Consider the following 13,311-nt stretch of genomic DNA (forward strand, 5'->3'; position numbering starts at 1 on the left):
AAGGAGAAGTAGGAACATATTGGGGGTGGTAGGCAATGTTGGCAAAGAGAGCTCCAGGCCAAGGGAAAAGTGGTTGAAAGGCCCGAGGGTGAGAGAGAGCTGGGCACATATGCAAAATGGAAGTTCACTCTTGTTTGAGGCCACCGGAAGGTCCGATGCCAGGGAATGTGGGCCTTCTTATTCAACACCAAGACCAAGAGAGCATGGAAGTAGTGTGGGTCACTGATTGTGCCTCAGGAAATTACTGGAATTTAAGCTCTGTGGGGTAAAGACACTGCCAGCTTTGTTCATCACTTGAGAATGAGGCCAGGAACACAGCAGTTTCTTAATACCCATTTGCTGAGTAAATGAATGAGTGCCCTCGAATGACCTCAGCCATCTTCTATGGTGTCACCAAGCCCCAAGGTGTCATAAGACCAGGAAGCATCTTGAGAGCTGGCCGGTCCACTCCCTCCTCTCCAGGCTGTCTGATCTGCCCTTAAAACTCTCAGAGATGACAGGATCTTGTATATTTCATAAAGTATAGTAGCATGACTCGGAAATGCAGTTCTTGAGGTCATACACAGGCAAGTGAGAGACAGATGATCTGTCCAGTCATTTGGTGAGTCACAGCAGGATGGGCAGGAGCAGGGAGAATAGTCCTTAATGCCCAGACCGGCAGGTCAGGCAGCGAGGGCACTCTGGCTCCCCCGCATTATTTGTCATCTTGTTAAGATGCCATGGTGCCTCACTTCCAAATTGGCTACTGAAGATCAATGAGCCCCACATTCTCAAAGCAGCACCATCTCATGGGGAGAGATACATTTCCTGGTATATCTGGCAGTGAGGAATTTAAAATCCAAGTTTATCTCACCTCTCAGTGCCATGCACTGACTGAATGCTGCTGTCTCTCTCAGAGAAAGCTACTGTGCTTGTGATCTAAGATAACCTGGCTGGGAAGCCATGAAGAATGGACACCACATGTTGGCGTATGCCCATGTCTATGACCCTATCTGAGGTCCCGCTGCCTCTTACTTGGGCTACCTCACCTATTCCCTGCTTCTGCCTCTACTCCCATACTTCTCCACTAAGTAGCCAAGTGGCATTAAAAAAAAAAAAAAAAAAAAAGCTAATCTGATTATGTCATAGCCCAGCCTGCATCGTGCAGTAGTTTTCCACAGTCCTTGAGATAAAAATCTCCAGGGCTCCGCATGGGCTGACCCTGCCAACTGCTCCAGCCACAGCCGTCTCTCCTCATCCACAACCGACTCTTTTCTCCCCAAGTGAAACATGCTCTTTCTGGACTCAGGACCTTTGCACATGCTCTTCCTGCTACCTTCTTTTCCCTACTCACTAGGAATATAAATTCCACTTCCAGGAAGTCTTCCTGTCTCTTAGGCTCCTTAGGTCCCTATCATCTAACTCCCATGGTATCCTGGACTTCACTGCAACACTCACTTCACTGGGAGTCCCTTTTATGGTGGGTTTCCTCGCTAGAATGTGAGCTCGAGGAGGTCCTCATTGCATCTGCCTTGTTTCCCACTATATTCCTCATGTCTGGCACACAGTGGAACTCATCAAGTGAATAAATGAGTGCCCCGATCTGTGAACTGTTGGAGCAACTTTACCCATTAAAATAAGAGGCAGAGAGAAACGGAAACATAACAGAACCTCATTACAGTCCTAAACCAGATAACCTTGCTCACCCTGGAGGCCCGATTTCATCTTATTATGGGTTTGTGTACTGTGATTAAGCCCAAGTTTATTCTTCAGAACTGCTTTCTGGTTTGGTTTGGAGAACTAAGGGCCTTGCCACCACGTGCCCGTGATCAGCCCGTGATCAGACACCCAGGGTTTTGCGACAAACCGAGTCAAGTCGGGGTGCGCTGGTGTGCCCGCTGGAGGCCTGTGCCTCTTGCTGCTGAGACAGGCAGCCCACCTGTCCCAGTGTCACACAGCAGAACAAGGCTACAGGGACCTGGAGGCTTCATTCATTTTGCCTTACCCTCTGTTTTATTTTCTCCCTACCACCCCCCCCCCCCCAGCAAGGACAAACAATAATTCAGTAAAGGAAATATGAGTAATGGAAAGAAAGAGGAAAAAATAAACATATCAAAATGGGCAATGTCCCTCAGGCCACTGCTTTTAAAGAAAACAAGGAGAGTAGATTTGGAGATATTTCAGTGACTTTGCTAAAAAGGAGAAAAATAATCAAGCTGGCCTCTCCCTTCTAGGCTGAATTCCTTATCTCTCTCTTAGAAAAAAACTTTTCTCATGTTTATTTATTTTTGAGAGAGGGGGAGAGAGGGAGAGAGAGAGAGAGAGAGAGAGAGAGAGAGAGGGAAAACATGTGCCTGAGAGGGGGAGGGGTGGAGAGAGAGGAAGACACAGGAACTGAAGTTTGCTCCTTCCTAATGCAGAGAGCACGATGTGGGGCTCATACCCATCAACCGTGAGATCATGACCTGAGTCGAAGTCAGACGTTTAACCAACTGAGCCACCCAGGCACCCCCTTATGTCTCTCTTGATGTAGCAAGAAAGGATTTCCCAGACCAGGGGTTCTCACTCTGGTCTGCATCAGATTCTCCTGGGGAGACGTGTTGAGCTTACAGGTGCCAGCCCCAACTCAGGCCCAGTGAGTACAAACCCCTGGAGGAGGGGCACTCCCATGATCCCCACGCAGGGGGGACCCACTCAGGAACAAAGCTCAGGAGGCAAAGGCAGAGTTATGCCCTATGCCTGGTGACATAAGGTATAGCTTAAGTAAAAAACTCACATGTGCTCCTGAGGTCCCCAGAGTCAGGGACTAAAAAGCTTGTTCAAAGTAAAACACCACAAACTATAGTTAGGATCTGCAGAATGACAAAGATTTCTGATTTCACCTTCTGGCAGAAGGCGGGTGGGGCACATAGTCTATGCATGGTATTCATTTAAGCTGCTGAGCTGACCCCACAGGCAAGGACTTGAACTAGGTCCAACAGAAAGGTGATGCCAGCGTTCAAACATGATGATGACAGTAACTCACATTCATGGACACCTTAGTACCTGCTAGGTGTTTTACACACATTATCTCATTAATCCTCCAGACCACCCTATGAGGTATTATTATTATCTCCATTCAAGGGATGAGAAAACTCAAAGCCCAGGGGAGTGGGTGACTTACTTGCCTAAAGCCACCCAGCAAATAAGCGCAGACCCACATCAGGGCCCAGGTCTCCCTGACTGCAGTCTCTGGTCTTAAGTGTTACAGTGTAAGTTTCCTTTAAGATGCCCAGCCCTTGTCTTCCTGATGCTTCCAATGAATGGAAACGGCCTAAGAAAATCAGAAGTGTTAGTGCAAAATATACAGCCTTAAGAAACAATGAGCAATCAACCTGTGGACCCCTGGTGAGTCTTCTCCTGTTTTGGTTATTAACTGGTCAGAAGCTTTGTTATCTGGATTTCAGGAGTCCTGAAAGGAAAGCAAAGTCCTCTTACCAGGGCAACCATCTCCCTCTGCGGAAGGGTGGAGTGAGCGTGCTTTTGAGAAAGCCAAGCAGCCTTCATGGCGCGTCCCCCACGGCTCACAAAAGAAGAGGCAAGCAGGAAGCTCCACAGCCCAAACCCGGGAGGGAGGCTGGGTCTTCTGTGAAGACCCAAAATATCAAAGACATTAATAATACCATTCATGGAGAGCTTGTCACATGCTAGATATTGTGCACATTTCACTTCACGTGCTCCTATCGAATTTGATCTTTACAACACTATGAGCAGGTACTGTTCACGCGAGGAAACAGATTCAGAGAGCATTAGCAACTCGCCTGTAGTCACACATCTATACAGGGATGAGTCAGAGAGCATATCCATTGGTCTGAATCACAGCGAGCTCTTAACTAGTATCTTGGCTGTCTCTTCTTTTAAACACGAGGACAGACACCATTTGGCGTGCTTACGTGAGCAAGAGTTCTCAGTTGTCTGCCATTTGTATTTGGCTGTCCCAAGCCTCACCTCCGCCTGGGAGACAAACCGGGTTCTTATTTCAGTAAATGTTTACTGACTGCCTTCAATACACTGTGCTCCGTGCCAGGCCCCACATTTAATAAGTGGGAGACGAGGTCGCCCTTGCAAGAACTTACTGTGAATTTACAAATCTACAGTGGATTAAAGGGACAGACATAAAGCATGTACAGGTGATTTTACCAGAGGTCTGGGAGTTGCTGGATTGAATGGAGTCATCGATGCCTGGGGATTTGTAGAGGAGGTGAGCTTGGGACAGAGGTCAGGACTGGTTTGTTGAGGCTGAGAATAAGGGTGGTGCAGCAAGGGAGTAAAGTGGCCCAAGTGTCAGTCAGAAGACAGCTCCAGTGCTGCCTCGGGGCATTCTGTTACCCCTTAGTCTAGGCCTACTGGACTCTGGCAAGTGCCCAAGCCCACGCTGGAAAAGCAATCCTGGGGCTGAGTCACGTGTCCAGAAACGCCTGCAGTGAAATCCTATGAAGGGTAATGTGCATCCTCAGAGCAACTTTGGGCAAAGGCAGCAAGGCTCCCATTTTATGAGGTGACTTTGAAACCAAAGTCAGCAGGTCTGAAACTTTCAAATCAATTTCTCCTCTGCTTCAAAGATCAGACATCTAAATCAGAAAGGATGTACATGTAAGTCAAGGGGTGAAAACGGAACTTAAACCTGTAGCAGGTAGAAACTTTCTGAATATTTTGAGTAAAAACCTTATCAAAATGCATGTGCTTTCCCCAGTAATTCCACTTCCACAAATCCTCCCCAGGGAAATAACAGCGACTTTGTTTATAATGGTGACAAACGAGAGAGGATTAGAGTTTTCATGTCTACATAATGGAATCCTATAATCCTATGTAGCCATTACAAATGGAGATGTAGGGGAGCTGGGGTGGCTCAGTTAAGCGTCCGACTTCGGCTCAGGTCACGATCTCACAGTTCGTGGGTTCGAGCCCCGCATCGGGCTCTGTGCTGACAGCTCAGAGCCCGGAGCCTGTTTCAGATTCTGTGTCTCCCTCTCTGCCCCTCCCCCACTTGCACTCTGCCTCTGTCTCAAAAATAAATATTTAAAAATTTAGAAAAAAAATGGAGATGTAGATTTACGTTTATTGATGAGGAAAAAAATCCTAATGTATTTAGTACAGCCTGGTTATAAATAAGCAGATTATAAAACAATCTATGTATACAAATTTTACAAAGAGGAATCATGTGATTCTTCAAACCACGCCTGAATCAATTTAATAGAATTGAAATCATATGGACTAAGTTATCTGATCACAATGTAATTCACTTAGATATCAATAACCATAACATATCTAGGAAAACTGCAAATATTTATTTATTTATTTATTTGGAGAGACAGAGAGAGAGAGAGAGAGAGAGAGAGAGAGCAGGAGCACAAGCGGGGCAGGGGCAGACAGAAGGAGAGAGAGAGATTCCCAAGCAGGCTCTGCAGTGTCAGTGCACGGAGCCTGATACAGGAATCGAACTCACAAACTGTGAGATCATGCCCTGAGCTGAAATCAACAGATGCTTAACCCACTGAGCCACCCAGGTGCCCTGGAAAACTGCAAATATTTTCAATTAAACAACACACTTTGAACTAATCCACCAAAAAAAAAAAAATCAAAGGAGAAATTATAGAGTAGTTTAAACTTAACTATATATAGAGCACTGGTATATGGAAATTTGGGAAGGCAACTAAAACAATTATTAGAGGGAAACTTTCACCTTTAACTGCTCATATTAAAAAAAATTTTTGAAGGTCTAAGTAATATTAATGACCCAAGATTCTGCATGAAAATAAATAAATAAAAGGGCAAGGTAAACTCAAAGTAAGCAGAAATAAGAAAAATTAGAAATAAAGTTAGCAACAAAATACAAATCAGGCAAACAACGTAGAATCTAACAAAGCAGAAAGCTGTCTTTTTGTTTCAGAAAATCTCAAATATTCCTATATATAAGCTGCTTTGTAAAAGGTTTATAACTCTATGAATTGACATGTTCACAGAAGTTCTCTTCACCTGATAGGATCAGGAACAATCTTAAAAAATTTTTATTGATGTTTATCTGTATTATCTTTTTTTGTCTCCCTCTTTTATATTTGAGAGCTTCTGAGGGGACTGACATCCTCTGCTTATTTGCTGAATTGCTAGAACAGTAAAGCAACACACCCTATTAACCCTTTGTTTCCCAAAGTAGGGGCATGTGCCCCTGTTGATACAGAAGTTCTGAGTGATATGAAGATATCTTTCCATAACACTGCAGAGAGAAAGGGAGCCCTCTTTGAAGTTTCCTTCAGTCATTTTGATTGTAGTCAAGGAGACAGCTTTGGTTTCTTGCAATTAGGTTTTCAATTGCTTTTCTCTCTTTGTAAGCAAAAGAGGTGGGTGGGCAGGAGACAGCATCTGAGCAGAAGTCAACCACAGCCACCCTTGCACTGTATTTATCTTGAGGACTGCCTTCTGTGTATGGGATGCTTCTGCAGTTACACTGGAGGGATAAAGCTTCCTTTAAATAAGGAAATTAAAATTTAAGGAAAACCACATGTCAGTAATTTAAATCAAATTCAAAAATAAGGGATGTGGTAAGGGGATAACGATCAAAATGCTGAGGCTAGCACACCTGTACTGAAGTCCAAGGAAAGTGGTGCTAACCTCTGTGAGGGTGAAAGGCCTCCAGGATATCAGTGTGCACTGGGATATCCCCATAGTTCCCCCAGGCCTCGACTTCAATCTTGTCATTTTAATATAAAAACAACAGCACGGACATAACAAATGAGCAATTTGCTTAGGTAATGACCCAGGCAGTAGGAGACGATTTCAGAACAGGATTCCAAGTCCAGATAAATCCTGTTGGGAGGATGACTGACGTGGGAGGTTTCTAAGAGCAGATAACATTTCTTTGCAATGTTTGCCCAGAGGAAAGAGGCCCTTCCACAGGAAGAAGGTCAATTCCGGTCTATTTTTATAAAAGCATTTCAAGTGGTTAACGGACTTATTTCCTGTGGTTCCCAGGAATCCTGCAGCAGGTTCCCAGGAGGATGTTGGTGATAGGTAGCAGAGACCTGATGAGTGGCAATCAATAATTATCTCTATATTTGCTTCACTTTTTCCAATAAAAATAATCTAGGGGAAAAACACTTGCTCTAGAAGAGCAAAGTTCATGACAACAAAGAGCAGAATGGGACATGAAAGTCCCTTCGCGTGCGGCAGAGTCCTCAGGTCAAGATTTTGGAAACTGAAGATTGGTTTATTCACTCATTCCCTTTTATTCAACAAATAATCGAGCAACTGCTCTGTGCCAGGCACTGTTGAGGGGCTGTGGAAAAGATGGTGAATAAACATGGCTTCTGCCTTCCAGGAGCTTTCCGTCTACCGGTGGGAGAAGGCATCAGACAGGCCAGCAATGTCTGGGTAGATATATACTTAATTACAAATGGTGGGAAGCATTGGGAAGAAAAGAAGAGGATGTACAAAAGAGAATAATGGAGGCTGGGGGGAACAGAACTTAGATGCGGAGGTCAGGCAAGACCCTTGAGGAGGTGGCTTTGGCTGCCATCTGAAGAGTTAGCAGGAGCCAGCCAGGAGAAAGGGCCAGAAAGCAAACAATCTGCATGAAGGCAGGCAGGTAGAAGAGACCACCCTGGACTCAAGGATCCAAGGGCAGACAGGACTGGAGGACTGGCTAGAGCATAGTGGGCAAAGGGAAGGAGTGGTGGGAGGTCAGGCCAGACCATACAGGGTCTTGCAGGCCACGGGAAGGATTCAGATTTTACTTGGAAATGAAAAGCTATGGAAGGTTGCAAGCAGGGGGTGAGGCAGGTTTTCAAGGATCCTTCTGACTCTATGTATAAAGATGATGGGGGTGGGGCATGCTGAGGACAGAAGAGGAGACTATTTCAGAAGTTGCGACAGAGGACTGGACTGGGAGTTGACAGTAGGTACTAAGTACATACATTTGACAGCCTTTAACTTCAACTCTTCAACTCTTCAAGAGTTGAGAAAGTTGACCAACACACAAGCCTGGGACTAAGGCGAGGCAAGGGAGGTACTTGCTTTGGGCACAAAGCAAGTTTACTCAGAAACCAAGATAAATAATATTTTAGTGCAGTATTTTTTTTAAGTTTGTTTGTTTGTTTAAGTCATCTCTACATCCAATGTAGGTCTCAAACTCATGACCCCGAGATCAAGAGTCGCAGGCTCCTCTAAGCCAGTCACCCATTTAGTGCAGCATTTTTTTAGAAAATCAAATTTAGGGCAAAACAGTCCTTGATGAACAAGAAATCAAATTTCTTTTAAAAAGACAGGATCCACAAAGGTGCTGTGCCAAGCCACAGAAGGAGCCTGGGGCAAAAGGAAAAACCTTGTAATACTGATCCTGGTGGTATTTAAAATTTTGGTATTTTGTTCATATCCTCGCTGTTATTCTGGCTAGCTGACCTTCCCCACCTGTAAACCAGGGGGCGACCATGTAATCCTCGGCTCTTAAAATAAATACTATGCAAAGAAAATGGAGGACATAGATCATCACAAGCCCCCTGGTGGTACAGATGCTATTCTTTGTCCTGATTCTGGAGACTCCGAGACAGAAAGTACATAATAGTTGCTCCATCAATACTTCTGATACTGTTAATGGCTAACATTTATCAGGCTCTTAATATGTCAGGTACTTTGCCAGAAGCTGGGAAATACAATGATCTCATTTTATCCTCACACCAATCCTGTGAGGCAGGTATAGTATCATCCCTCCCCTACCATGACTGGTATATATTTGATTAGCATTTAGTAAATACAGGAAGAAACAAAGATGTATAGATGGAAGGGAAAATGAGAGAAAAGGAAGGGACAGGCCTTATTCTATTCCTTATGAGTCCTATATGGATCACAGTGATCCCAGCTCCCTGGGCAAACACTATTTTCTGACAAATACAAAACACCACACTTAAACAGACCTGCACAAAAAGGGAACTACACTTAAATATCACCTTTCTCCATAGGGATTATTTTTGATAAGTTAGGTTTTTTAAACCTAACAGCTTTTCTAAGAAAATATTTCTTTCCTTTTTTTTTATTTAAAAAAACATTTTTTTTAACGTTTATTTATTTTTGAGACAGAGAGAGACAGAGCATGAACAGGGGAGGAGCAGAGAGAGAGGGAGACACAGAATCTGAAACAGGCTCCAGGCTCTGAGCTGTCAGCGCAGAGCCCGACGCGGGGCTTGAACTCACGGACCATGAGATCATGACCTGAGCGGAAGTCGGACGCTTAACCGACCAAGCCACCCAGGCGCCCCTCTTTTTTTTTTTTTAATGTTTATTTTTGACAGAGAGACAGAGCATGAGCGGGGGAGGGGCAGAGAGAGAGACACACACAGAATCTGAAGCAGGCTCCAGGCTCTGAGCTGTCAGCACAGAGCCTGACACACAGCCCGAACTCACAGACCCTGAGATCGTGACCTGAGCCGAAGTCAGAAGCTCAACCGACTGAGCCACCCAGGCGCCCCAACTAAGAAAATATTTCTTGACTTCATCCATTCCCAAATAGTCACTGAGCAAAATTATAACATACCAGGCACAGATCTAGGAACTAACATATGTGAGCAAAACAAACCTGATTACGGGTCCTCATTAGATTCATATAGTCCACCGTGTGTGTGTGTGTGTGTGTGTGTGTGTGTGTGTGTGTGTTTGGGAAGGGGGTTGGCATGAGACAGTCAATAACTAGTAAGCAAACACATACATAAAGTCATAAATTATCATAAGTGTTATACAGGACTCATACACAGAGGAGTGCAGGGAGCTACCCTAGACAGGGTGGGCCAGACACATTTAGGCACACGGAGGCAGAAACCCTGCTTCACATAATACTTAAGCTGCTGAAAATGCAGTGTTAAGAAGTTTTGCAAATCAAATCAACCAAACTCCCACTATAGAGTGTGAAACTTTACAACCTAATGACTTACTCCTATGGAGGACAGTTTTGGAAAAACAATACCACTGACTTATTTTCTATACAAACATATCTCTGAGAAAGGTACTCTCACCACTGAGGGGTCAAGAATACAATATTGGCGGCCACATGGGCGGCTCAGTCGGTTAAGCATCTGACATCAGCTCAGGTTATGACCTTGTGGTTTGTGAGTTCAAACCCATGATCGGGCTTGCTGCTGTCAGCACAGAACCTGCTTCAGATCCTCTGTCCCCCTCTTTCTCCCCCTGCCCCCCTGTCAAAAATAAAAAAAAAAGAACACAATATTGGGGAACGTTGGAAAATGTTCTGCCTCCTGTCTGCCCCACACCCATCTAAATGTCTAGATTTATGGAATTCCAGAGGAGCCCCTTGAACCTGACAACACCAAGGAGGAACCAAGGAATGCAGGACCTTTGAAAGCCAGCAGAAATTACGTACAAAAAAGATGGCAGCCTAGAGAAGTAAGGAGAAGTCTGTCTGACATTTCTTCTTACCTCCTGTTGCCTAATGTACTCTCAAAGGCCAATAGTGTAGAAATTCTTCATTTTTCAAACAACCCCACCCAAAAGAGTAGCACTTTGATCTCTAAAGCATGAGAGAGGAGCAGTGGATAGTGCGGGGTATAAATGGCTTGGAAAGGTTATGTAGAAAAAAGAAATAAACAAGAAGAGAAGCCATGAGGAGTTGCAGGGATGAAAGCAAACCATGCTTTGAACTACCTGCCAGAATGAAAGCAGACTCCCGTGAGAGGCCATGTTTGACAGACGAGCACACTGTCGAGCTTCCCGGTACCTACCTATGAGTGGGACGCACAGTGTGCACCTTCCTGGAGATGCTAGATACCAGGCGCAGATTTATCTCTGAGTTTACCTTCTTGGATACGAGATTCCAACACACTTCCAAGCTCTTTCATCCCTTATCAGACACCAGTCCTTGCCCAGAGCCTTTGCTCATATTCTCTTGCTCCAACTCCTTCCCATAAAACCCACCTGGCTCCTGCCAACAGCTGGGGTGTGTGCAGGCCTGTGTGGAGAATGCCAATGACACGGTCACAGGACCATGAGAGCATTGGGCATGCTGAAACAGGGCAAACTGGGGAGACGGGAGAATGGTCCCTTTTGGACTTTTTGTGTGGGTTCAAAGAGAGTTGGCAAGTGGAAGGAACCTCTAAAAATAGCCAAAGTCCTTAAAAAGAAATAATGCAAAAGAAAACAAGGTTTATACTGTCCTAATGTATGCTCTGCAAAAACTAAGCCCTGGAAGGCTGGCGCTGGGGTAGCTTATTATTTGCTTCCTGCTCTTTGGCTGAGACACCCACTGGGTCCCTTTGCAAATCCTGGGCCCTGCTCCCCACCCCCTGCCTCCTGCATGGTGCTGGAAGGCTCCACAGGAATGCAGCTCTCTTGGGGCACAGCTGGGGCCTCCGAGGCCCACTTTCAAGATCCAGAATAGACTGTGACATGTGAAACGAGCTCCGTGGGGTTTTACATTCCTCCTTCGTATCCAAGCACCTTCAACACAAAACCTCACGCCGGGATTGCTAATCATTCTTCCAGAAACGCCTGGATATCATCTGTCTGGCAGAAATGTGAGTTTTGTCTTTTTTTACTTTTCAGTGTTTTCAATGAACATGGGGCCCTTGAAATGAGGCTGCCCAACAGAGGCGTGACATAATAAAGTGATGTCTTGGGACTCAGGGTTTTGCTCTTGGCTAAGCCACAGATTTGCTTTGATATGCTGTTCAGCCTCTTTGTGTCACACTTCTCTTGGCTAGAGAAAAAGACAAAGTGTTCACCTATCTCATGTAACAGGAGGAATAAAAAATACAAAATGATTATAAAATACCTCTTATATTATCTACACCATAGGCACCTAGAGATGCCTGCTTACCCACATAAAATGCTTTGTGAAACTCCAAGTACCATAAAAATGCAAATAATCCATGCATTAAAACATAGGCTCCTACTGGGGTGCCTGGGTGGCTCAGTTGGTTGAGTGTCCAACTTCGGCTCAGGTCATGATCTCACAGTTCGTGAGTTCAAGCCCTGCATCAGGCTCTGTGCTGACAGCTCAGAGTCTGGAACCTGCTTCGGATTCTCTTTCCCCTGTCCCCCCCCCCTCAAAAATAAATAAACATTAAAAAAAAATTTTAAATCAGGCTCTAATTAACAACCATAACAACACCTTCTATTTCCTAGGCATTCACTGTATGTGAGACCCTTCCCAGGCCTGCCTTTCTCTATTCCTTTGTCATGGCACCATGAGGAGATCAGTATTTTTTTTAATTTTTTTTAACATTTATTCATTTTTGAGAGAGACAGAGTGTGACGGGGGGAGGGCAGAGAGAGAGGGGGACACAGAATCAGAAGCAGGCTCCAGGCTCTGAGCTGTCAGCACAGAGCCCAATGTGGGGCTCGAACTCACGGACTGTGAGATCATGACCTGAGCTGAAGTCAGACGCCGACTGAGCCACCCAGGCGCCCTGAGATCAGTATTCTTAATAGCTTCAGTTTACAGAAGAGGCAGCTGAGGATCAGAAAGATTAAATGACTTGCTCAGTCATGCAAATAGTTAATAACACAGCAGAAACCAAAGCCCAGGTCTATGAGAACTTCCCTTTTCCATGGCCTTTCCAGCCCAGTCTGAAGTAGGACTATCCAATGGGTTCCCAGAGTGGGCTCTGGGCTCACCCCAGCCCTTTAAAAGCAATGGCAAGTGATTCTACTGTGATAAAAGCTAAGAGTGACTTGACTGCCACTGGGCCAATCAGAAAGTGCTGGTGAGGCCATTATAGTGCTTTCAAAGGGGATAGTTCTGTGTCAAGGGAGGAACTTGCAAAGACTCCACTCAAGACACAAGTATCTGTCGATGGGGCTACCTGACTTATGTGGGCTAGGGGACTGGAGAATAAACAGAATAGAGAAGCTAAGGATCACTCAACCAAAGGCATTTTTTCTGTTTCCCATATTTCTGTGGCAGTTACAATCATGGACGCTGCAGTCAGAAAACCCTACCTTCCGATTGCAGCTCTAACATTGATTTATCTGTATGACCTTAAACGAACTGTTTAAACTCTCCAAGCCTTGGTGTCCTTAGTTGCAAACTGGGGATAAAAAAAGCAATGCCTTGAGTTCAGTTCAGGGAAAGCCTCCCTGTTCATTTAATTAAATCTTGGGACATGATCAGGCTACGGAAGACGATTACATGGAAGATATCACTCTATTCATTGATCTCCCAGCCTACAAAAGAAGGAAAGAAAGAAAGAAAGAAAGAGAGAGAGAGAGAGAGAGAGAGAGAGAGAGAAGAAAGAAAGAAAGAAAGAAAGAAAGAAAGAAAGAAAGAAAGAAAGAAAGAAAGAAAGAAAGAAA

The 13,311-nt window shown here is 44.8% G+C and overlaps 1 protein-coding gene, 1 long non-coding RNA gene and 1 other non-coding gene across 6 annotated transcripts in view; 2 read left to right on the forward strand and 1 right to left on the reverse strand.

The window, feature by feature from the left end:
• Positions 1-13,311, reverse strand: part of LOC131513846 (uncharacterized) — a 73,266-nt gene that overhangs the window by 46,160 nt on the left and 13,795 nt on the right. The gene's annotated exons all lie outside the window — the stretch shown is intronic.
• Positions 1-13,311, forward strand: part of FGF1 (fibroblast growth factor 1) — an 89,066-nt gene that overhangs the window by 42,354 nt on the left and 33,401 nt on the right. The window contains exon 1 of one of the 4 annotated variants that reach the window (XM_058733110.1): positions 3,246-3,366. The exons of 2 other annotated variants lie outside the window; for them this stretch is intronic. The gene's annotated coding sequence lies outside the window, so the exon portion shown is untranslated. Of the gene's footprint in view, positions 1-3,245; positions 3,367-11,339; positions 11,532-13,311 lie in introns of those variants that run through there. One more of the 4 variants, XM_058733105.1, reaches the window with a different exon arrangement.
• On the forward strand, positions 13,066-13,190 carry LOC131489956 (small nucleolar RNA SNORA36 family). The gene has a single exon (XR_009250845.1). It is a non-coding gene; the product is annotated as a small nucleolar RNA SNORA36 family (small nucleolar RNA).

Source organism: Neofelis nebulosa, chromosome 1 (genome assembly GCF_028018385.1).
Source record: "Neofelis nebulosa isolate mNeoNeb1 chromosome 1, mNeoNeb1.pri, whole genome shotgun sequence".
NCBI lineage: Eukaryota > Metazoa > Chordata > Mammalia > Carnivora > Felidae > Neofelis > Neofelis nebulosa.